Below are 23,823 nucleotides of genomic sequence, written 5' to 3' on the forward strand. Positions count from 1 at the left end.
TGTGGTCAGTCCTAAGTTACATTTGACGTGGAGCAACGGACGACGTCACTGGACGGTAGATAACTGCAAGCAAGTTATTTGGAGTGATGAATAATGCTATACCCCGTGGCAATCCGAGGGAAATGGTGAATGTCTGGAGAACGTTACCTGCCACCACTTGTAGCACCAACAGCGAATTATGGAGGAAATGCTGTTATGGTATGGAGGTGATTTTTGTGGTTTGGGTTTAGTCCCCCTAGCAAACTTCCGAAAACGCTAAAAGCGGGTTTACAGCATTGTGTGGTGTGTACAGTAGAGGAACGGTTCGGAGACGATGGCAGTACATCCTGTCATAAATAATCATCTGTTGTGGACAATTACATTTCTAAAACGGACAGACCTCTCCCGAGTCCTGACCTGGCGCCAATGGAACACTTTTGGGATGAGTTAGAACGTCGACTTCGCTACAGACCCCGTCGTCCAATATCGCTACCGTTTGTTGTTTCGGCAGCTGAAGAAGAGTGGGCTGCCATTCCTACACAGATATTCAGACACCTCACTGAAAGTCTCATCGAAGAGTTCAAGCCATCATAACAGCGTAGGGTGACACATCCCGTATTGATATGCTTCAATAGATCTCACGATACTTTTGATCAGATAGTGTACAACTCTCGCCTGTGGGCTGTCGGATTAGTTGTTCAATGTATTTGTCTAATAATACCATCAGAAATACTTCCCAAGAACGTTATTCTTCACTTTCGGTACCGTGTGCATAATTTTTCCAGTAAATCTTAGACAAATTATTGACATAGCGCCACGCAAATATCACAGCAACTGAAACAACATGTTCTTAACAAAAATGTTCAGTTGATTCTTAGACTTCAGTATTTGTAGTATTATTTTACAAAAACGAAATTATTAGATGAACTCTTCTGCCAGACGATTAACGTGTAGCAGAATCGAATCGTTGCCTTTTAAGGTACAACTTCCATTATACATTGAAGAGCCAAAGAAACTGGTACACCTGCCTAATATCGTGTAGGGCCCTCGCGAGCACGCAGAAGTGCCACAACTTGACGTACCATGGATTTGACTAAAAGTAGTGCTAGAGGAAACTGACACCATGAATCCTGCAGGACTGTCGATGAATCTGTAAGAGTACGATGGGGTGGAGATCTCTTCGGAACAGCACATTCCAAAGCATCCCAGATACGCTCAATAATGATCTTGTATGGGGAGTTTGTGGCCAGCGGAAGTGTTTAAACTCAGAAGTGTGTTCCTCGAGCCACCCTGTACCAATTTTGGACGTGTGCGGTGTCGCATTGTCCTGCTGGGATTACCCAAGTCCGTCGAAATAAACAATAGACAAGACTTGATGCAGGTGATCGGACAGGTTGCTTACGTATGTGTCACCTGTCAGAGTCGTATCTAGCCGTATCAGACGTATCATTGTAGCAGCAGCAACCGATCTAACAACTGCGATAGACACTTGTTGTCTTATATACACTGTGTAATCAAAAGTATCCGGACACCCCCAAAAACATACGTTTTTCATATTAGGTGCATTGTGCTGCCATCTACTGCCAGGTACTCCATATCAGCGACGTCAGTAGCAATTGGACATCGTGAGAGAGCAGAATGGCGCGCTCCACGGAACCCACGGACTTGGAACGTGGTCAGGTGATTGGGTGTAACTTGTGCCATACGCCTGTACGAGAGATTTCCACCCTCCTAAACATCCCTAGGTCCACTGTTTCCGATGTGATAGTGAACTGGAAACGTGAAGGGACACGTACAGCACAAAAGCGTGCAGGCCGACCTCATCTGTTGACTGAAATAGACCGCCGACAGTTGAAGAGGGTCGTAATGTGTAATAGGAAGACATCTATCCAGACCATCACACAGGAATTCCAAACTGCATCAGGATCCATTGCAAGTACTACGACAGTTAGACGGGAGGTGAGAAAAGTTGGATTTCATTGTCAAGCGACTGCTCCTAAGCCACACATCACGCCGATAAGTGGCAAACGACGCCTCTCTTGGTGTAAGGAGCGTAAGCACTGGACGATTGAACAGTGGAAAAATATTGTGTGGAATGACGAATCAAGGTACACAATGTGGCGATCCGATGGCAGGATATGGGTATGGCGAATGGCCGGTGATCGTCACCTGCCAGCGTGTGTAGTGCCAACAGTAAAATTCGAAGGCGGTAGTGTTATGGTGTGGTCGTGTTTTTCATGGAGGGGGCTTGCACCCCTTGTTGTTTTGCGTGACACTATCACAGCACAGGCCTACATTGATGTTATAAGCACTTTCTTGCTTCCCACTGTTGAAGATCCATTCGGGGATGGTGATTGCATCTTTCAACACGATCGAGCAACTGTTCATAATGCACAGCCTGTGACGGAGTGGTTACACGACAATAACATCCCTGTAATGAACTGGCCTGCACAGAGTCCTGACCTGAATCCTATAGAACACCTTTGCGATGTTTTGGAACCCCGACTTCGTGCCAGGCCTCACCGACCGACATCGGTACCTCTCCTCAGTGCACCACTCCATGAAAAATGGGCTGCCATTCCCCAAGGAACCTTTGCAGCACCTAATTGAACGTATGCTTGCGAGAGTGGAAGCTGTCATCAGGGCTAAGGGTGGGCCAACACCATATTGAATTCCAGCATTACCGAAGGAAGGCGCCACGAACTTGTAAGTCATTTTCAGCCAGGTGTCCGGGCACTTTTGATCACATAGTGTAGGCGTTTCTGACCGCAGCACAGTATTCTGCCTGTTTATATATCTCTGTATTTGAATACGCATGCCAACACCAGCTTCTTTCGCGCTTCATTTTATAAGAGATCTGAGTGTACTTCACAGGCTGCAGTATAAAGAGTGTGGAACTTAGAATGGTACTGGCGTCTTCTAATCGGCGACACGTGGCTACATACCTCACATGATAAGACTATTAACAGTGGAGTAGAAGTATTTGTCCTATATACAGGCTTAGTCGGACAGCAAGTTTCATTAGTGCACAAACATAGCAGAAGAGTGGGAGCTTTATTTTCTAACCATAAGTGAAGAGCGTGATCACTAGATTAATGTTTTTGAGTTTTCAGATGGTTCAAATGGCTCTGAGCACTATGCGACTTAACTTCTGAGGGCATCAGTCGCCTAGAACTTAGAACTAATTAAACCTAACTAACCTAAGGACATCACACACATCCATGCCCGAGGCAGGATTCGAACCTGCGACCGTAGCGGTCGCTCGGTTCCAGACTGTAGCGCCTAGAACCGCACGGCTACTCGGGCCGGGTTTTGAGTCTTCGACCATGTGCAGACTTTTAAGTCATGATAGACAAAGGAACTAGTAGTTATAGGAGACGAAGGATCTTAAGGATTAGTTTTGTTGACGTAGAGACGCATGACAAATGTTTTATTCCATTGACAATGCAACTGTCATTAGGTATTACGAATTACCGACTTAAAATTTGTTGCGTGTTCATCGTGCTTTACGAGCCAAAACGCTTTTACAAGTATTAAGTTGTACCAACATCTGTTATACAGTTACAAAGCGTTGTTCGTTAAATGCGTAGATTCTTCTTTTACGACCTCAAGTCGACAAATAGTAAGTCCAGTCACTACCGCTTCCCTCTTTTCTTTGTGTACAGTTGTAGATAAAATAATACCTGCTTATTGCAGTTATCAAGCAAAAGAATTCAAAGCCTGTGCTCGTTAGAGGATTCACTATCTGCAATTTCTCAGTGGTGAAACAATCGCCGGGTAATAGTCAACAGCGGCAGTCGTTGCCGTCTTTGCGAATCCCGGAATAGTTCCCTCAACAAGTGACGTCCGACTGCTTTTTCCATCCTCATCGAATCCGAGCTAATTCTCCTCATCCAGCAACTGCATTGTTGTCAGAGCGTTAAACCCTACAGGAGGATTTAGATTAGAAACCCTAGATGAGCAATCACATTAGCTGCACAGCAGCAGGAGGCTATGTATCGTCACAGATCTTAACCCTGCAGCAAGTAATTATTCTCATCGTGTGTTTTTCGGTGAACGTATTATATTCATAGAAAAGAGTTGGGATACTCCACTGTACCTGTTCTATCTAACAGCTCGCAGTACAAACCATGTTTAATTTTCTTATAAAACTTTGTAAAAATTCGTGTAGGACTATTTTGTCAAGTTATGTGTTTCACGGGACATCTGGAGATGATGTTTTCATTTATTTATTAGTTGCAGTTTTTATGTATTATGTGCATCGTAGAAGCAACTGCACACCGTGTTTCGCAGTTAATACCATAATAGTTGAAATCCACAGTACACTGATAACATTATTTCCTCCTTCTCTACAGATCCCTGAAACTCAATACCACATTACACGACTTAACTATATAAAAGGAGAAAAAGAATTTAAGGAAAGTGATATAGAGACCGAGGAAAGATGGAAGGGAAGCAGAGAATGAAATTGATAAAATCTCAGTGCTATGTAACTACAGAAAAGTTAGAAATAATGAAAATAAGTTGCCAGCAATGATAAAACTACTTCTAGAGACGAGTTCTATAGACGATAACTACGACTACCTGAACAACTGACAAGACAAATTTTGTAAGCAGTGTGAAAACCACATAATTATTCTTTTTTCCTGGAGACCATACAGCCAAAACCCACATTTATACTACCACACCACCTACGAACTGAATCTGCAATTACCAGTGGCGCCAATGTAGTATCTAATCTATCATTCAATCAAATTCAGATGGTGAATTCCTGATAAAAATAAAGTGCTGACATGGTCTGCATCCGTACTTGTTTATCTCTTTCCTCCTTCTCCCCTTCCCCTCCCCCTCCCCCTCCCCCTCCCCCCCCCCCCCCCTCCTTCCACGCTCCTGCCCATTTTTCCTTCTACTGTCTAAACGTAAATTGTGTTTCTGCGAGAGATTTAGCTATCTCGAGAAAGTAATGCGCTGGCTTCTCCTTGCATTCCACACCCCAATACTACGGCAATTTAGGCTGTTATTAGCAAGTCGTGCCAGCGCACTTCACCTCCGAGTTGTTCCGACTCCTGTGATTTAGAGTTTTCTGCTCCGTTTTCTCTCTCGCGTTAATTGCATGAAGCAGCACGTGGCGGCCTCTCCTGCTGTTTCCGCCTCGAACCCACGGGGTTCGTTTTTCCAAAGCGAGACTCCTTTCCCTTAATTGGCTGTGTGTTCACGGTTCATCTCTCAGCTTTACGCTAGGTCGAAATACTGTGTGAAGGTGAGTGATATACTTCCTGTGAGATTCGGTGAGAATAGTCATCAGTTTATTTAAAAAGCCAGTTAAAAAGTACCTATTAAACAATACATTCGAAACATCGAAGAATTACGTTGGGAACACAGTAGGGGTTTGGTAAAGAACTTAACACGAATAGATAATAATAACGTTTATAAAACATCTATCATTCCGTATGACTCTTTCACACTATATTTTTCATTCTTTTTTTTCTGGTAAAACTATGTAATGTATAATACTAACATCTTATCCTCTTCCTGAACTCTACATCTCACTCGTTGTAGAAGGATGCTGACTCAGTTTTTCAGGCTGGCAAATGGGGAGCTGCGGTACACAAACTGGTCCTAACATCAGCGGACCGCGTGTATTGTGTGTGCAGTGTTACGAAACAATGGTGTATAGTGTGCTCAGTGACTGCGATTGAGCAATTAATGAACAGTGTAGCATTAACCTTTTACGTTATAATTTGATAATTTGCAAAACAGTGCTGTACATTACGGATAAACCGAATGAGGTAGCACTGTTTTAAACAGAGTGACCGTATATTCGGGAGGGTAGGGGCACCAATCTTCATACAACCATCCTGATTTAGTTTTTCCATGGTTCCCCTAAATTACTTCAGGCAAATGCCGCAATGGTTCCCACTATAAGGCCACGGCCAACTACCTGTTTCATCCTTGTCATACTAGATCTGTAAGTATGTGAATGTCTGTATGTGTGAATTACTTTATTTTTGTTGTTCTTCGATTGTAATACAAGTCATGTCCAGTGTCCTGGTAAAAGACATATACGGATGCATAAAATTTCTACTACTACTACTACTTCACGATACTTTTGCCTGTCTCGTCACAGTTGAAAGGTGTTTATTCTTTGTGTGATTATTTCCTCAATATACAGTGGAGGAAATGGAAAGCCTTTGCGCCATGAATCGCTACTCCGACATTTGTCAGTCTTTGTGAAGATGTTCATCAGATGATTAGTATTAATTGATTAAAGTTTCATTCCATTCGGAATTTATGTCCATCATCAACCTCAGTATGAAGCGTTACCCGCAGGAGCACGACTAAACTTTCCTGTTCGCTGTGGCGTGGAAACAGACAGCCGGCCAGTGTGGCCACGCGGTTAAAGGCGCTTCAGTCTGGAACCGCGCGACCGCTACGGTCGCAGGTTCGAATCCTGCCTCGGGCATGGATGTGTGTGATGTCCTTAGGTTAGTTAAGTTTAAGTAGTTCTAAGTTCTAGGGGACTGATGACCTCAGATGTTAAGTCCCATAGTGCTCAGAGCCATTTGAACCATTTTTTTGGAAACAGACAGCTTCGGAATACTATCTTGAGGAATTTCTTGTCATGCCTGAACCACATTCTGTGTCAGTTTGTGCCATTTTCTGGGCAGAGGCTGTGCTGAAAGTATATATTTCCCCATCTCATCCCACACACCCTCTATAAGTGACAAATCGTGGCCTGGAAGGCCAGTCAGTGATCCCTATATTCGTCAAGGAGTTTGTGGCGTGAACTGCGATGTGGGGTCTTGCAGTATCTTGCTAGAATATGCCATTTAGAACCTTCGTCATGAAAGGTATGACAACAGAGTTTACCATTTCCCTCACATATTGGCGAGTGCTCAGCCTCCCCTTAACAATTGCCAAATGAGTCGTGTTGCCGTATACAATAGCTCCCAACACCATGAATCATAGGAGTTGGAGAGGTATAGGTCACGAGAACTGCTGCTTCCTGTGACCTTTCATCGGGTCGTCTACGGCACACGTTGGTATCGATCTGACCTCCACAAACAGAAGCGAGGCTCTTCGCCGAACACCACTGAACGGCACTCGTCGACATCACGCAAGTCTCTCTTGTCTGCGGTATTGTGTCAGCGGTAAACGACGCATGGTAGCTTGAAATCTCAACCCTGCTTCCTGTAACAATTCTCCTCGGTTAGTGGTGGTGCTGCCTGTAACTTCCGCCCAGATTTCACCTGCTGACATCCAGCTGTCCGTCACAGCCAGTCGACCAATCCTACGAGCTTCTCGTGGTGTAGAGCTTGAGGAAGGACCCGTTCCCCTCTGTTGGCCTGAGTCACCTCGTTACCACTCGATCTGCAGTCAATTCAATACAGTCAGATGCCTGTGGGATAACTCGTACTACGCTACTATGTCCCACGTATCAATCAGTCAACCTTTCTCAGAGTCCAAAAGATTGCGATAAGCTGCTCGTATAAGTCCTGTGGGCATGTTGTGTTGTGATTTCCAACTGATACGTTCCAGTAACGTTACACACACTTAACAGCCATCCAGTGCTTACACTACACCGAGGTGAAAAAAGTCGTGGGATTCTTCCTAACAGCGTGTCACACACACCCTCTTTTGCCCGGCGTAGTGTAGTATTTTGACGTGACATAGCCTCAACAAGTCTCAGAAGAAATAGTGAGTCATATAGCCTCTATAGCTGTCCATAAGTGCGAAAGTGTTGCCTGTACTGGATATTGTGCGCGGACTGGCCTCTCGATTATGTCCAATAAATGTTGGATGGTATTCATGTCTGGCGATCTGGGTGACCAAATCAATCGCTCCAACTGTCCCGAATGTTCTTCAAACAAATCGCGAACTAACGTGGCACAGTGACATGGCACATTGGCATCTATAAAAATTCCACCGTTTTTTGGGAACATGAAGTCCATGAATTGTTGCATATGGTCTCAAAGTAGCCGAACATAACCCTTTCCAGTCAATTATCGGTTCATCTGGATCAGAGGACCTAGTCAATTCCATGTGAACACAGTCCACACCATTATGGAGCCACCGCACAATGTATTGTTGACAACTTGGGTACATGGCTCCGTGAGGTCTACGCCACTATCGAACCCTTCCATCAGGTCTTACCAACTGAAAAAGGGGCTCATCTGACCAGCCACAATTTTCCATTTGTCAAGCCTCCAACCGTTATGCTCACGAGCCCAGAAAAAGCACTGCAGGCAATGTCGTGCTGTTAGCAAAGGCACTCTTGTCGGTCGTCTGCTGTCGTAATTAGCACCAAACTTAGCAGCACTGTCCGACCGGATACGTTCGTCGTACGTCCCTCGTTGATTTCTGTCGTAATTTCACTCAGTGTTGCTTGTCTGTTAGCATTGACAACTCTACGCAGACGCCGCTGCTGTCGGTCGTTAAGTGAAGTCCGTCGGCCACCGCGTTGCCGTGGTGAGAAGTAATGCCTGAAATTTGGTATTTTCGGTACACTCTTGACACAATGGATCTTGGAATATTGAATTCCCTAACGATTTCCGAAACGTAATATCCTATGCTTCCAGCTCCCAAGTACCATTCAACGTTCAAAGCCTGTTACTTCCCATCGTGTGGCCATAATAACTTCAGAAAACTTTTCATGTGGATCACCTGAGTACAATGAACTGCACTTCTACACCTTGTGTACGCGATACTACCGCCATCTGTATATGTGCATATCGGTATCCCATGGGTTTTGCCATGTCATTTTATAGTTCATCTGTAGAATTGGATTTTTTTGTTCTATACTGAAAATGATGAGAATAACTTCGCATGAGGGTGAAATTTTAATCAAAAAACCTCACAGGTATTAAATACTGGAGTACCAATTCGTTAACGTTGATGAAGATGTTCATGGCATAAGATAACACTTCCCATTTTCGCCTGTGTAATTTGAATTCTGTTTTCATGTCGATGAAGTAGTAGTCGAGGAGTATTCTAATGACCCGTTTGCAGTCTAGATAGCTTTCTGGCAAAGTATCAGATCTCTGTTAACTCGGTTTACAGGTCGGAACGCCAGATACTAGTCGAAGTGCTGTATCAATGCTCTACTGCTTCATGAGTGAGCAAGGTGGTGCAGTGGTTAGCATACAGGACTCGCAGGGGAGGACGACGGTTCAATTCCGCGTCCTGGTTTCCTGTGATTCCCCTAAATCGGTCCAGGCAAACGCTGGGTTGGCTTTGAAAAGGGCACGGCCAACTTCATTCTCTGTCCATTCGTAATTAGAGCTTGTGCAACTATACTGAAAGTTTGTGCTTGTATCCCTAAGAGTTCACATCGGCCCTCCGTAGTAGTGTCGCGAAAGATAGTTACTAAATTGTCTGGACATTGTTAGTCCCGAATGGACACGATCGACAATCTCCGTAACCAGCCCCAAATTAGCTTTTTATTACTGTACGATGCGTTTCTGCTTCTAATATCTCATTTTCATGTACACTTGGACAAAAAGTCAGATTTTGTGCATGGAATGTACACGAAGATGAGATACAGGATCTGGACTGGTTTGGTGTTTGTGACTGGTTACGGATCTTTACTTCTTGTTCTTTTAGACAGTTGTGGTAGATTTAACTTCAAAACATCTGCTTTCGAGCCAAACGTTTTGCCATATCAACCGCTTCAATTCACACAATGATATTATAATCCCTTTCTTCACTGTAAAGCTGAATAATAGATCATTCTTTTGTTCTTGTCTTTCATTTTGCCGAGAAGCTTCAATATTTCCTAAGGGTTGCCCCAGTATTGTAATCACATCGTCATCTGTGGCAACTCCAAAGAAGTCAGAGCTGAAAAACAGATGTATTTTCGCGTTTGGGTGATGACAGTTAAAAGGCTTGGGAAACCTCCGGTTAGATGTGTGTTAATTTGTTGGTAACACGTGTTAAAGAAGTCAGGTAGACTCAGATTATGATCATTATTGTTACATATTAAACACATCATGCGTGTCCTAACGTATTCAAAAAAAAAAATGGCTCTGAGCACTATGGGACTTAACTGCTGTGGTCATCAGTCCCCTAGAACTTACAACTACTTAAACCTAACTAATCTAAGGACATCACACACATCCATTCCCGAGGCAGGATTCGAACCTGCGACCGTAGCGGTCGCGCGGTTCCAGACTGTAGCGCCTAGAGCCGCTCGGCCACTCCGACCAGTCTAACGTATTCCACTTACCACCAATGTCAACTGATAACTTGCACGAACTCTCAGTGGTTCCCTGACCTTCGGATTTTCGGGATTCCACAATCGCACGTCCTTCATGCGCCATAATCTAATCTGTGAGCTACAAGCGGGAATTTTAGTGTGTCATGCAAACCATGCACAAAGGCCGCTTTCGTTGCCTTGGAATTGGAGGACATTTAAGCGGCTCTGCTTTCTTCATGACACTACAATTTTTAAAAGACTGTTGAAAAAAAAATCTGGAACCAACCAAAATTTGTTTGCCTCACTGCAATTCATTTTCGAACCAAAACCCATCCTCACATGGTTATATGTGTATTTCTATCTCTCTTCTGCGACCTTGTGGGTATTGCTAACAATTACAGCTGAGGTCAGATATATCTTCGACTGCACGTTTCCTCTATAACATAGATTGCGAAGCAAGTGCTGAGCACACTGCCTGCCAGTGACGTATTTTAGAAGTATATGGAATGGAAACACTGTGAAATCAGTGCGAATTCAGTATGACGGGAGGTAACTAAATAGCATGATCGAACATGAGGTACTGAAAAGAATAGTTGTTTGTTATACAGCGCACTTTCATAATACTTGTCGCGTGCCTCAATTGCTGGTCACTTAAGATATCGCGAAATAATTGTGTAAGTCCCACGTAACCATCTGTTAATGGTCTTCAGCCGGAACTTAATTATGGCGACTCAATAAAAGATTTGCCGGTTTCGTGTTTCCAACAATTTTTAACTGGTAAGTAATCTCAGAGATCGGAGGGTCCACCATGGATAAAATAAAATCTTCTATATTTTATTTTTCTTTGCGTAACTGAGTCAAACTTCCAACAACAATAATTACTGGTCAATGTTGTTGTACGTACACAGTGAGGCCAGCAGTGAGCTAGTGCAATACAAAGGTATCAAGATACTCGTATATCAACTTCTAGATTTCTTCTACGTTATCTGTCTGAAGTGTAGGTGGCAGTTACGGATGTAATTTCCGCCGCAGTGAAAGTCTCTGTCTTGATCCTCGTTCTAACCACAACACATCTGATTAGCCATTAATTTACAAGTGTACCCCGAAAACGTGTTATACGTTGTGTGGTGAAAGCAACCTAGTGTGTTCGTATCCGTTATCCCCATTCTGTTCCATTTGCAAATTACTTAGTGAGAAGAACGACTGCCGAAACGAGTCTGTGAAATTCCTTTTCTTCTTCTTTCAATTCTAGCATCATAATCATTATACTCTGAAAGGCCAATGAAACTGGTATAGGCATGCGTATTCAAATACAGAAATATGTAAACAGGCAGAATACGGCGCCGCAGTTGGCAACGCCTATATAAGACAACAAGTGTCTGGCGCAGTTGTTAGATCGGTTACTGCTGCAACAATGGAAGGTTATCAAGATTCAAGTGAGTTTGAACCTTGTGTTACAATCGGCGCACGAGTGATGGGACACAGCATCTCCGAGGCAGCAACGAAGTAGGGATTTTCCCGCACGATCAGTTCATGAGTGTACCGTGAATATCAAGAAACCGGTAAAGCATCAAATCTCCGACAGCGCTGCGGTCGGAAAAAGATCCTGCAAGAACGGGAGCAACGACGACTGAAGAGAATCGTTCAATGTTACGGAAGTGCAACCCTTCTGCAAATTGCTGCAGATTTCAATGCTGGGCCATCAACAAGTGTCAGCGTGTGAACCATTCAACGAAACTTCATCGATACGGGCTTTCGGAGCCGAAGGCCCACTCGTGAACACTTGATGACTGCACGACACAAGGCTTTATGCCTAATCTGGATCCATCAACATCGACATTGGACTTTTGACGACTGGAAACATGTTGCCTCGTCGGACGATTCTCGTTCCAAATTTTATCGGGCGGATGGACGTGTAAGGGTATGAAGACAAAATGTTTCAAATGGATCTGAGCACCATGGGACTTAACATCTGAGGTCATCAGTCCCCTAGACTTAGAACTACTTAAACCTAAGGACATCACACTCATCCATGCCCGAGGCAGGATTCGAACCTGCTACCGTAGTAGCAGCTCGGTTCCGGACTGAAGCGCCTAGAAACGCTCGGCCACAGCGGCCGTCGGTATGGAGACAACCTTATGAATCAATAGACCCTGCATGTCAGCAGAGGACTGTTCAAGTTGGTAGAGGCTCTGTAAAGGTGTGGGGCGTTCGCAATAGGAGTGATACGTTACTCCTGATACGTCTGGGTACGACTCTGACAGGTGACAAGTACGTAAGCGTCCTGTCTGATCACCTGCATCAATTCATGTCTAATGTGCATTCCGACAGACTTGGGCAATTCCAGCAGGACAATGCAACACCCCACACGTCCAGAATTGCTACAGAATGGCTCCAGGACTACTCTTCTGTGTTTAAACACTTCCGCTGGCCACCAAGCTCCCCAGACATGAATATTATTGAGCATATCTGGGATGCATTGCAATGTGCTCTCACAGATTTACGGATAGCCCTGCATTATACATGGTGTCAGTTCCCTTCAGCACTACTTCAGACTTTAGTCGAGTCCATGCCATGCGTGCTCGCGGGGGCTCTACACGATATTAGGCAGGTGTACCAGTTTCTTTAGCTCTTCAGTGTAATAGACGTCTATGGGAGAAAACATTACATTTCTCAGCTCTTCTGGGAACTCGTGCTACCTGAATTTTGAGAATAAGCTCTTTCGCGACGGGCAACATCTTTCTAGCACCGTCTCATACTAGAGATTGTTAGCATACCTGTGTCGCTCTAGCTATTATTAAACAAATCCGTGCTGATACACCCACTGCTTCGCCCGAGTGCAACCAGCCGTTCGAGATGGCGTGATGCTAAGGCAATGAACTCGCAAACGGGAGAAAGGCCACCCAGAATCAGATTTTTCTTTGTTTCCACTAAACCGCAGAAGGCAAGTACCAGGATGGTTAGTTTGAAAAGCACTCGGCCGACTTTCGTCTAAGTCCCTCGTCGTCAACGAGATATCTACATCTACATATACATCAACATCTACATAGATACTCCGCAAGCCACCGTACGGTGCGTGGCAGAGGGTACCCTGTACCACTACTTGTCATTTCCCCTCCTGTTCCACTCGAAAATAGAGCGACGAAAAAACGACTACGCCCCTTCGTACTCTCACGAATTTATGGATTCCACATGAGCCCCAATTTCTCGTATCTTATTTCCGTGGTCATTACGCGCGATGTATGTTGGTGGCAGTAGAACTGTTCCGCAGTAAGCTTCAGATGCTGGTTCTCTAAACTTTCTTAATAGTGTTTCTCGAAAAGAACGTCGCCGTCGGTCCAAGGATTTCCATTCGAATTTCCGAAGCTTCTCCGAAACACTTACGTGTTGTTCGAAACTACCGATAACAAATCTAGCAGCTCGCCTCTGAATTGCTTCGATGTATTCCTTCAATCCGACGTGGTACGTGTGGTGTCACCGCCAGACACCACACTTGCTAGGTGCTAGCCTTTAAATCGGCCGCGGTCCGTTAGTATACGTCGGACCCGCGTGTCGCCAATATCAGTGATTGCAGACCCAGTGCCGCCACACGGCAGGTCTAGAGAGACTTCCTAGCACTCGTCCCAGTTGTACAGCCGACTTTGCTAGCGATGGTTCACTGACAAAATACGCTCTCATTTGCCGAGACGATAGTTAGCATAGCCTTCAGCTACGTCATTTGCTACGACCTAGCAAGGCGCCGTTATCAGTTGCTATTGATATTGTAATGAATGTACAGACAAGAGCTGCGTTCAACATTAATGGATTAAAGCTAAGTATTCTACCAGTTACCTCCTTTTTTCTAAGTTCTAATTACCTTGTCCTGTTCCAGACCTCACGCCAGCCTGCGTGAGCTTAAACGCGTGCCTTTCGGCTTCCTCTCCATTTAGTGGGTTGGTCTCCTGCCAATCCACAACAGTACGAATCCCAAAAACTCGAACAGTGCTCAAGAATAGGTCGCACCAGCGTCCTACATGCGGTCTCCTTTGCTGCTGAACCACTCTTTCCTAAAATTCTCCCAATAAAACGAAGGCGACCATTTGCCATTCCTACCACAGTTTCGCCCAGGTATTTAAACAACTGGGCTGTATCAAACAGGACACTAGCAATACTGTATCCGAACATTACAGGTTTTAACTTCCTACTCATCCGCATTAAATTACATTGTTCCACATTTAGGACTAGCTGCCATTCATCATACCAACTGTAAATCTGTCGAAGTCATCTTGTATCTTCCTACAGTCATTCAACTTTGACACCTTACCGTACACCACGGCATCATCAGCAAACAATCGCTGATCGCAGCCCACCCTTTCCGTCAAATCATTTATGTTTATAGAGAACAACAGTGATCCTATCACACTTCCCTGGGGCACTCCTGACGATACGCAAAACACTTTTCTCCCTTCCTTCATTTTCCTTCGAAAAACCCCTTTGACAGTGTGGAAAGAACGTCTGACTATCTAGTCACCTGCGTGTAGGTGTAATATGGCTACAACGTACCCGTGTGTTTCCATGACATTTCGTTTGATATACGACGGCTGGATGCCTTTCGGCCTCGCTCGTTACTCCTACAAACTTCTATTCACTATTGCCTCCCAGCCAAAAAGTTGCCTGTTATACAAAACCAGTAAACCTCCGATTCCTTAAAAAATCGAAATCCCCTCCATGAAATAGCTTCGAACTTCTTATTCCTTTACATACGAGTTAGATATATGACGTTAAGCATGCAAGTGAGAGAAAGTTTAAAAAAGTTTGAAATTATTCTTGAAGTTATTGTAAGTAGCTAAATTTTCTCTTTATGAAACACCGGATGAATACAGTCTGGGCAATTCGTCCTCCATTAAAAAAAAAAAGTTTCATACACCTTAATGTTTATGTGACGCCATATCTGCTAAATTATGTGTCGTACAGTGACGTAATTTTGCAGGTGCATTCAACAGCATAATTAGATACTGTCTGCAAACTTTGTTGCGGATAGAATCAGTAGTTAAGAAGTAATAAATTAAAGTCTTGTCCAATGGTGAAGTTTTACTGCATGGACAGCGAACATGGACAGCGAAAATGTAGTAAGCGACAACTTTTTCCTTTCATCATTTTGTAGGGAGTGGCAGCAAGGTCAGTATCGCAAGGGTTTGAAATTATGTGGAAAGTTTGTTGAAGTCGCTAGGTGCTCTTATTCGCCAGTTCTGGATGAAATAAGTCCGGGTATTTGCGCGCCGTGAGTTAGGTTGCCTTGTGACAAAAACACAGTTTCTGACTGTAATACTTGTGTAATTGTGTTAAAGTTTTCATGTAAGATTATACCTCTTAATGAGTACACTATGACAACATTTCAAATTTGCCAATTCGGTCAGTACAATGATGAAAAATGAAATTTTTGTTGCCCCTGCCAGCCGGTAGACGGGCACCCTGCAATTGGTTTCGGGTTCTGGGATAGTCGCTTAGTAATACAAATACGGCATCTAACACAAATTACTCAAAATACAAGGTACTGATGTATATGAAGTGGATATTATATATAAGATGACGAAGACCAGCGTCACTTTCTTTCAGTGCCGATGCACGCCATGCCCGATCTCTAACGGGAATCAATGACTGCGAGTAAGGGTTTCAAGGGTAGGTGTCACTACGTCAGTAGTAAAAGATTAAGAATATGGTTGGAAAAGGAAGCGTGCTCGGATGGCCGAGGCGGTTAAGGCCTGCGTAAAGCGGAAAAACGGGGTTCGAGTCCCGGTCGGGTACAAATTTTCACCCTTTACCATTGATACATTTCAGTGCCCAAATGCTGCTAACATCATTTAAAAACCTTTGAACGACAAGTTGTTGGAGAATTATAGGTAAAAACAAAATGATCGAGCAGAGGCCAACGAAACAGGCAAATAACCCTAATAAATATTGGTCCGGAAACCAGTGGTTTCCCAAATTAGATGTATGCACAAGTGCATTCATGCCAATCGTAAAACATTGTTAATGTATAAGGTTATGTTTATTTCGGAATACAGCGAGTGAGGCCTAAATCAGAAACGGATAAACGGCCCTCGTTTGGTTTTATCATAATTCCGGATACCTAAGTACTGGTAAATAGCGTTTCGACAACAGGTGTGTCGGTATTGGCTCGCCTGTACCATGGCCTCTTAGGAGTCCTGGCTCGAACCCGTTTGATTTCATTGTGTGGGTATATTCAAAAGCTTTGGTGTATTCCAGCCCTGCTGATAGTGCCGTTGAAGCCCGGGAAAGCGTTGTGGGTGGTTGTTAATTCTTTCGGATCACGCCTGAGATTTTCGAACGTGTACGGACATAGATGAGAAGGCACGCTGAAGCTTGCCTTCACATGAACGGTGGCCACGTGGAACACTTTTAATGTGTTTATCCTCAAGTGCATCTCTGGAGTTCGGATTCTCTGAACGATCCAGCCAGAGTTGTAAATTTGGTAAGAGCACGAGCTTTGAAACAGTAGACTGTTTTCCATTCTCTGCCAGGAGATGGGCTCTACTCACGATTCGCTTTCATTGCACTTGGAGGTACGTTGGTTGTCTCATAGTAAAGTTCTTCGTCGCGTTGTGGAGCTGAGGGATGAACTTCGTCGTTTCCAATTGAATAGCAGCCCCATAATTCGTCTTTTCCAATTGAATAGCTGTCCCACACTTGCAGCTCAGTTCCTGGATGAAAAATGGCTTCTAATATTATGCTACCTGGCTACCGTTTATGAGAAACTCAATGATCTTCACATATCACTTCAAGGTCGAAATAGTAACATTGTCTTTATAAGCAAGAAAATGTTTGTGTTTAAGAGATAACTTGGACAGACGGAGAAGAATTACTGCGAGATATTTTCTCATCTGAATTATTTCATAGGGGAAAATGAGTTGGATGTAGATAAAAGTAATAAAATTGTCGTAGTTGGCATAGTACGTCTGGAAAACCTTCGTCGTCAGTTCAAGCACACACAGCACACTAAATGTGCAAATGTAAAAAAAAAAAAAAAAAAAAAATCCTAATTTTGAATCGTGTGCAATTTTACTCATATTCAAACTGATCATATGAAAAAGGAAATGAATAGAACAGTTTTAAAATTGGCATTTATTTGCTGAATATTCTTCTGTTGTTATTTGTACGTCAAATACTAAAACTTTCGAAATGAATTAAAATCATTACAGATTGAAATAGTTAAGTTTTAACTAACGAATTTGTGAACTGATTTGTAAAAAAACATTTAGTGAAGTACACATATTTGCTTAATTTCAATAGCTGCACTCACAGTCGTGGTCATTCTAAGTTAGTTGTGCTTGCCGTCGTGCACCACCTTTGAATAACACAAATGTATCATAATTTTAAAAGGTTTATCTCCGATGTACTGGAATGACTCTATCCAATAATAACGGTAATAATAATATTGTTGTTGTTGTTGTAACTCTTAGTTGCAATAATTAGAAGTAAACAGGTATTGAGGGCCATTTTTGTACCAAGTATGAGAAGTGTTGAGGAAGGAAACCAAAGCGGGGGGGGGGGGGGGGGGGGGGAGGGTGGGTTAAAATAAATTTTTTTTCAGAAGAGTAGTGCGACGGAGTAAGTTTGAGAACCCCTGCTCTAATGCACTGGAGAAAGCGCGACACCAATTCGGATATGAGATCAAGTCACTAGAAGCTCAGGGCGGAAACACAGCAGTCCGGCGTGTTGATTAGCGAGTGAATGACAGTATTCGTCGCCGCGGCCGTGCGCCTTGCAGCCTTTAATTACCCGCGTCGCTGAGCTTCTGACGACTCCGCTGGTGAAAGTCCCCGGGGCGTCTAGCGAAAATTCGCAACTAATTCGTCTCGAAATCCGAGAGACTTTCCCGCATTCGTGTTGCTAGCGATGTCTGAGAGTCCAAGTCATTTCAACTTTCACTGTGTCATTTGGTAGCTCGTGGCATTGGCACGGTCTAGGCGCACCCGTTTCTACGGCTGCACTGCACCAGCTTGGGACACTCAGAAGCCGTTGAACTTCGCCCATGACAGAGACCGCCCCGGCGCCTGGCGGTAGCGCAACCGCATCCATTACTAAAGTCCAACTCACATATTAGGTTTAGGATTTCAGCTGCGATCTGCATAACAGGGAATGATTCACAACACTGTTTGCCATTACATTCCGAACAGCAAGGGAGAATAAAGATCCATTTAAAAGCATAGGTGTGTTCCTCATTTTTCATATACAGGGCGTTTCAAAAAGATTCATCCGATATCACAAGATTATAATTCTATTCGACTGAATATATAAACTTTGGGTCAGTTATAACTTACGCATAGGACTACAAAGCTTTTACTTGTTTCGCTTACATGTAAATGACATTCCATCTAATATACAAGCAGAATTACTTCTTTGCAGACGATACAGGTATTGCAATCAATCCAAACATACTCGTACGTACAGTAACAGAATTAGTGGTAAACGATGTTCCGCGAATGGTCTCACTATCAGTTTCAGTAACACATGACATATTCAGTTCTGCACATCTAGATATATTACATCAATGATAAGTGTAACACATGGTGAGGAAATAACTAGCGCGAAACATCAAATATTTGGGTGTCCATATTAATGGTAATTTAAGCTGTAAAAAAACACATATTGGACACCCTAAAAGAACTTAGTTTAGCCAGATTTCCACTATGAGTAATTGCAGATCTTGGAGAGAGACAAATCAGTAAGGTGGCATATTAGGCTATTTTTATTCAACAGTGTAATATGGAATAATGTTTTGCGGTAACTCTTCTTTAGGAAATAAAGTCTTCATTGCTCAATAACGTGCTGTAAGAATGTGGTACTCACTCACGATAGTGTTGTAGACATCTGTTTGAGGAATTGGGCATTCTGACTACTGTCTCACAGTATATTTATTGTCTGATTAATTTTGCTGCTGAAAATTCAATGCAGTTCAAAAGGGATAATGGTGGACATAACTGCAATATCAGAAGAAAAAATTACATTCACTAATCCACATCAAGGTTGTCTTGCAGCAAAATGGAATGCACAATGCTGTCCCCAAACATTTCAATCACTTACCAAATGAACTGAAAATTTATCCTTGACAAGTCATTATACTGCGCAGAAAAATTTCTATTTTTGTAATGTGTAAGGTGGTGAGTAGGAATTACTAACTTATAAACCATATCCATATTAAAAAATAAAAGAACCAACACTTGTAGCCGGCCGGGGTGGGCGAGAGGTTCTAGGCGCTACAGTCTGGAATCGCACGACCGCTACGGTCGCAGGTTCGAATCCTGCCTCGGGCATGGGTGTGTGTGATGTCCTTAGGTTAGTTAGGTTTAAGTAGTTTTAAGTTCTAGGGGACTGATGACCTCAGATGTTAAGCACCATAGTGCTTAGAGCCATTGGAACCTTTTTTGATATTAACGGAATATCTAAACAAAAGAATGTATTGTAAAATGTAAGCTTTCGCGGTTGAAAAGTCACCCTTCATTAAATTAAAATGTTCTGAGCTATTATGTCGTGGTCGAATGAATTTCTCGTTCCAACCCAACGTTTCGTTCCCGTCTTTAGAGGACATCTTCAAGGGGTGTTGCAGCTTTTCCGAAGGTTCAGTGCACACCCTGTTGATTGGGACCCTGACGGATCGGGTAGTTCAACACGGCTCTTCCTTGGTGTTATACGAGAGCAGTAGGCGTGCCTGAACGTGCATTGAATCTTCGAAAACGCTACAGTCCCCCCCCCCCCCCCCCCCCCCCACATACCCCTCCTTGAAAATGTTATCCGTGGATGGGGAGGAAACGTTAGGTTTCAACAAGAAACTCCTCCGACTACAGCATATTAGCACGAAATAATTTAATGTGTCTGAATGTGTTCCAACACTAAAAATTTATGAGAATATTGATGAAATTTTCGTCGAATTTTGTGTTTTTTCAAGTCAGTTCGTTGAAAATAATTTCAGCATGTTCGTTAAATATATGAGAATTTATATTCCTTCTAAAATATGTAACACGTTTCGTTTTTCGGTGACGAGTAAGACCAACAAGCGTTGTGTTATGTTGCTGGCTGTGTGTTTCTGTTCTTCTAGGTGTGAGATGTATGAAGATAAGTTCATGCCTTCGTTGCTATTGCTCTGCATTACCGCAGTTCAGCCAAAATCATTGGAAGGACACGTAGATGGAGAGCTTCACAAACCACCACAAAAGCATCACATAAAGTGAGATCAGGAGATCTTGGGGGGCCTATGGTGCAATGCGAAATCTGAACACATCTTACGGTAAAATACACTACTGGCCATTAAAATTGCTACACCACGAAGATCACGTGCTACAGACGCGAAATTTAACCGACAGGAAGAAGATGCTATGATATACAAATGATTATCTTTTCTGAGCATTCACACAATGTTGGCGCCGGTGGCGACACCTACAACGTGCTCACATGAGGAAAGTTTCCAGTCGATTTCTCATACACAAACAGCAGTTGACCGGTGTTGTCTGGTGAAACGTTGTTGTGATGCCTCGTGTAAGGAGGAGAAATGCGTACCATCACGTTTCCGACTTTGATAAAGGTCGGATTGTAGCCTATCGCGATTGCGGTTCATCGTATCGCGACATTGCTGCTCGCGTTGGTTGAGATCCAATGACTTAACAGAATATGGAATCAGTGGGTTCATGAGGGTAATACGGAACGCCGTGCTGGATCTCAACGACTTCGTATCACCAGCAGTCGAGATGACAAGCATCTTATCCTCATGGCTGTAACGGATCGTGCAGCCACGTCTCGATCCCTGAGTCAACAAATGGGGACATTTGCAAGACAACAACCATCTGCACGAACAGCTCGAAGACGTTTGCAGCAGCGTGGACTATCAGCTCGGAGACCATGGCTGCGGTTACCCTTGACGCTGCATTACAGACAAGAGCGCCTGCGATGGTGTACTCAACGACGAAAGGCAAAACGTCATTTTTTGGGATGAATCCAGGTTCTGTTTACAGCATCATGATAGTTGCATCCATGTTTGGCGACATCGTGGTGACCACACATTGGAAGCGTGTATTCGTCATCGCCATCCTGGCGTATCACCTGGCGTGATGGTATGGGGTGCCATTGGATGCACGTCTCGGTCACCCCTTGTTCGCATTGACGGCAGTCTGAACAGTGGACGTTAAATTTCAGATGTATTTACCCGTGGCTCTACCCTTCATTCGATCCCTGCGAAACCCTACATTTCAGCAGGACAATGCACGACCGCATGTTGCAGCTCCTGTACGGGCCTTTCTGGATACAGAAAATGTTGGATTGCTGCCCTGGCCAGCACATTCCGCAGATCTCTCAGTAATTGAAGAGGTCTGGTCAATGGTGGCCGAGCAACTGGCTCGTCACAATACGACAGTCACAACTCTTGATGAACTGTGGTATCGTGTTGAAGCTGCATGGGCAGCTGTACCTGTTCACGCTATCCAAGCTCTGTTTGACTCAATGCCCAGGCGTATCAAGGCCGTTATTACAATCAGAGGTGGCTGTTATGTGTACTGATTTCTCAGGATCTATGCACCCAAATTGCGTGAAAATGTAATCACATGTCACTTCTAGTAAAATATATTTGTCCAATGAATACCCGTTCATCATCTGCATATCTCATTGGTGTAGCAATTTTAATGGCCAGTAGTGGATTTGTTATTTTTCATTGAGACACGTTCTGTCTGCTCAAAAGTACATTCAAGTTTGCCGTATCAAAGTTCACTGCTTACATCAGTTGACGATGAACAGAAAACGGTATTCAGACCCAACATTTTCAAACCACAAGATTTGGTTGAGAAGACATCCACAACCGAGCTTCATGGTAGAATCAGACAATCAACCGCTTCCGTTGTAAATAGTTTCATTGGTTCAATCACGACCTGTTTCGGGAGATTACAATACGATCTTCAGGTGTACATGAACCGTGAGGTCCGTGGTCACCATGCACTGAACGCTGGGCTACGGGCGGCTAACAGCCGCACGTGACTCCGATCTACGAAATTCCATAGCTCGGCTTCAGGTGCGCCTGTCACCTGACCGCAGCCCGAAGTTCAGTGTGCACCGACCACACGTCTCACGGTTGCAATGTGTCACACAGCTCGCAGTGTAGTTGTGTGGTTCGAAGAGCACCAGGAAACGGCGGAGGTTCGAGTCCTCCCTCGGACATAGGTGTGTTTGTTTGTCCTTAGGATAATTTAGGTTAAGTAGTGTGTAAGCTTAGGGACTGATGACCTTAGCAGTTAACTCCCATAAGATTTCACACACATCTGAACATTTTGAGCACCAGGAAGAGTTTACCTTACTCCCTTGGCCACCATACTCGCCAGATTTAAACCCAGTCGAGATCTATGGGATCACATCTATCGGGCTGATCCTCAACTGAGAAACCTAGTGCAGCTGGCTGGCCACGGCGTTGGAGTCGGCATAGTTCCACGTCCCTGTCGATACCTTGGAGCATCTCATTGACTCTCATTCTGCAAGTCTCGCAGCTGCCCGGATTGTAAAAGGTGGTTATTCAGGCTTCTGACAGGTGGCCACGTTAACGGGACTGGACAATGTATTATCTATAGTTCCGACTAAACATCACGAGTATGGCGAATAATGAAGAATTAGGATCTCACATCGATACTAGCCGACATATTCCCTTCCGGCCGTATGAAGAGAGCAAACCGTAATACAACTTCCAACTCCCAGCCAATGGCGTAAGCAACATGCCGTGCCCGATAAATGAGCCCGTTGTTCTTGCAGGGTTTTTCCCTCGCAACTGTGATAACCACTTCCGATAACACAACACTGTCTAATTAAGACGAACGATAGTCTCTTTGCTCTGTAAGGTAGTAGTGTTTTCCAGGTATACTGCGCGTCCAAGTCAAGGTCTTTGTACGAGATGTTATTTAACACTGTGTCCCTGAATACCGATTTCTTAAATCAAGAAAAAAGCTTACAATTTTGTGTGACACCAAGGCAAATAGCCATTTTGAAAGGATCGTGTATACGTTCCTCTAAAGTGACTTATTAAATCCGAGTGAACCTCCAGTTAGGCGAGTGGAGAGGAATTTGAATATCCCTCTTTCACAATAGTCGTCCAATGCCATTATCATTGTGGCACTTCGTCTAGATGTTTCTTTTAATGAGAAATGGTGGAGGAACAATATATCTGCTACTAAAACTTGTGAAGCTGTGTTGCGCACTTACATAATCTGCTGGTGTAGAGCAACGAGTAAATCAGTGATTAGTAGGACAGGGAGATGTATTGAAAATGCTCGCCGCATTAACGGCCGTTAGCCTAGCACACCCGCCAGCATGGGTGGGCTTTCTATGTGGTTCCGATACACACACACACACACACACACACACACACACACACACACACACCTAGACAAATGCGGGCTGGTTTTCATCTCTGGGACAAAACTCACAAAGAGTTACAGACAAAAACATACAGAACAAAGTTGACCTAATTATGTGGTGTAATGGTGTTTCTACGGTCACAATGAGGTGGCTACCGCGTAGTTTTAGTCTCACATAGACACAAGTCGGTCCATAGACACAAGTGACAGACAGGGATGGTCAAAGAGCATCAGATGGCCTCTTAAATGAGGAAAGATGTAATATAT

The 23,823-nt window shown here is 43.8% G+C and overlaps 1 protein-coding gene across 1 annotated transcript in view; it reads left to right on the top strand.

Annotated features, from left to right (window-relative positions):
- The window catches only part of LOC124554815 (ecdysone-induced protein 74EF), an 893,955-nt gene that overhangs the window by 59,337 nt on the left and 810,795 nt on the right, over positions 1-23,823 (top strand). The window lies entirely within an intron of this gene.

Source organism: Schistocerca americana, chromosome X (assembly GCF_021461395.2).
Source record: "Schistocerca americana isolate TAMUIC-IGC-003095 chromosome X, iqSchAmer2.1, whole genome shotgun sequence".
NCBI classification, from domain to species: domain Eukaryota; kingdom Metazoa; phylum Arthropoda; class Insecta; order Orthoptera; family Acrididae; genus Schistocerca; species Schistocerca americana.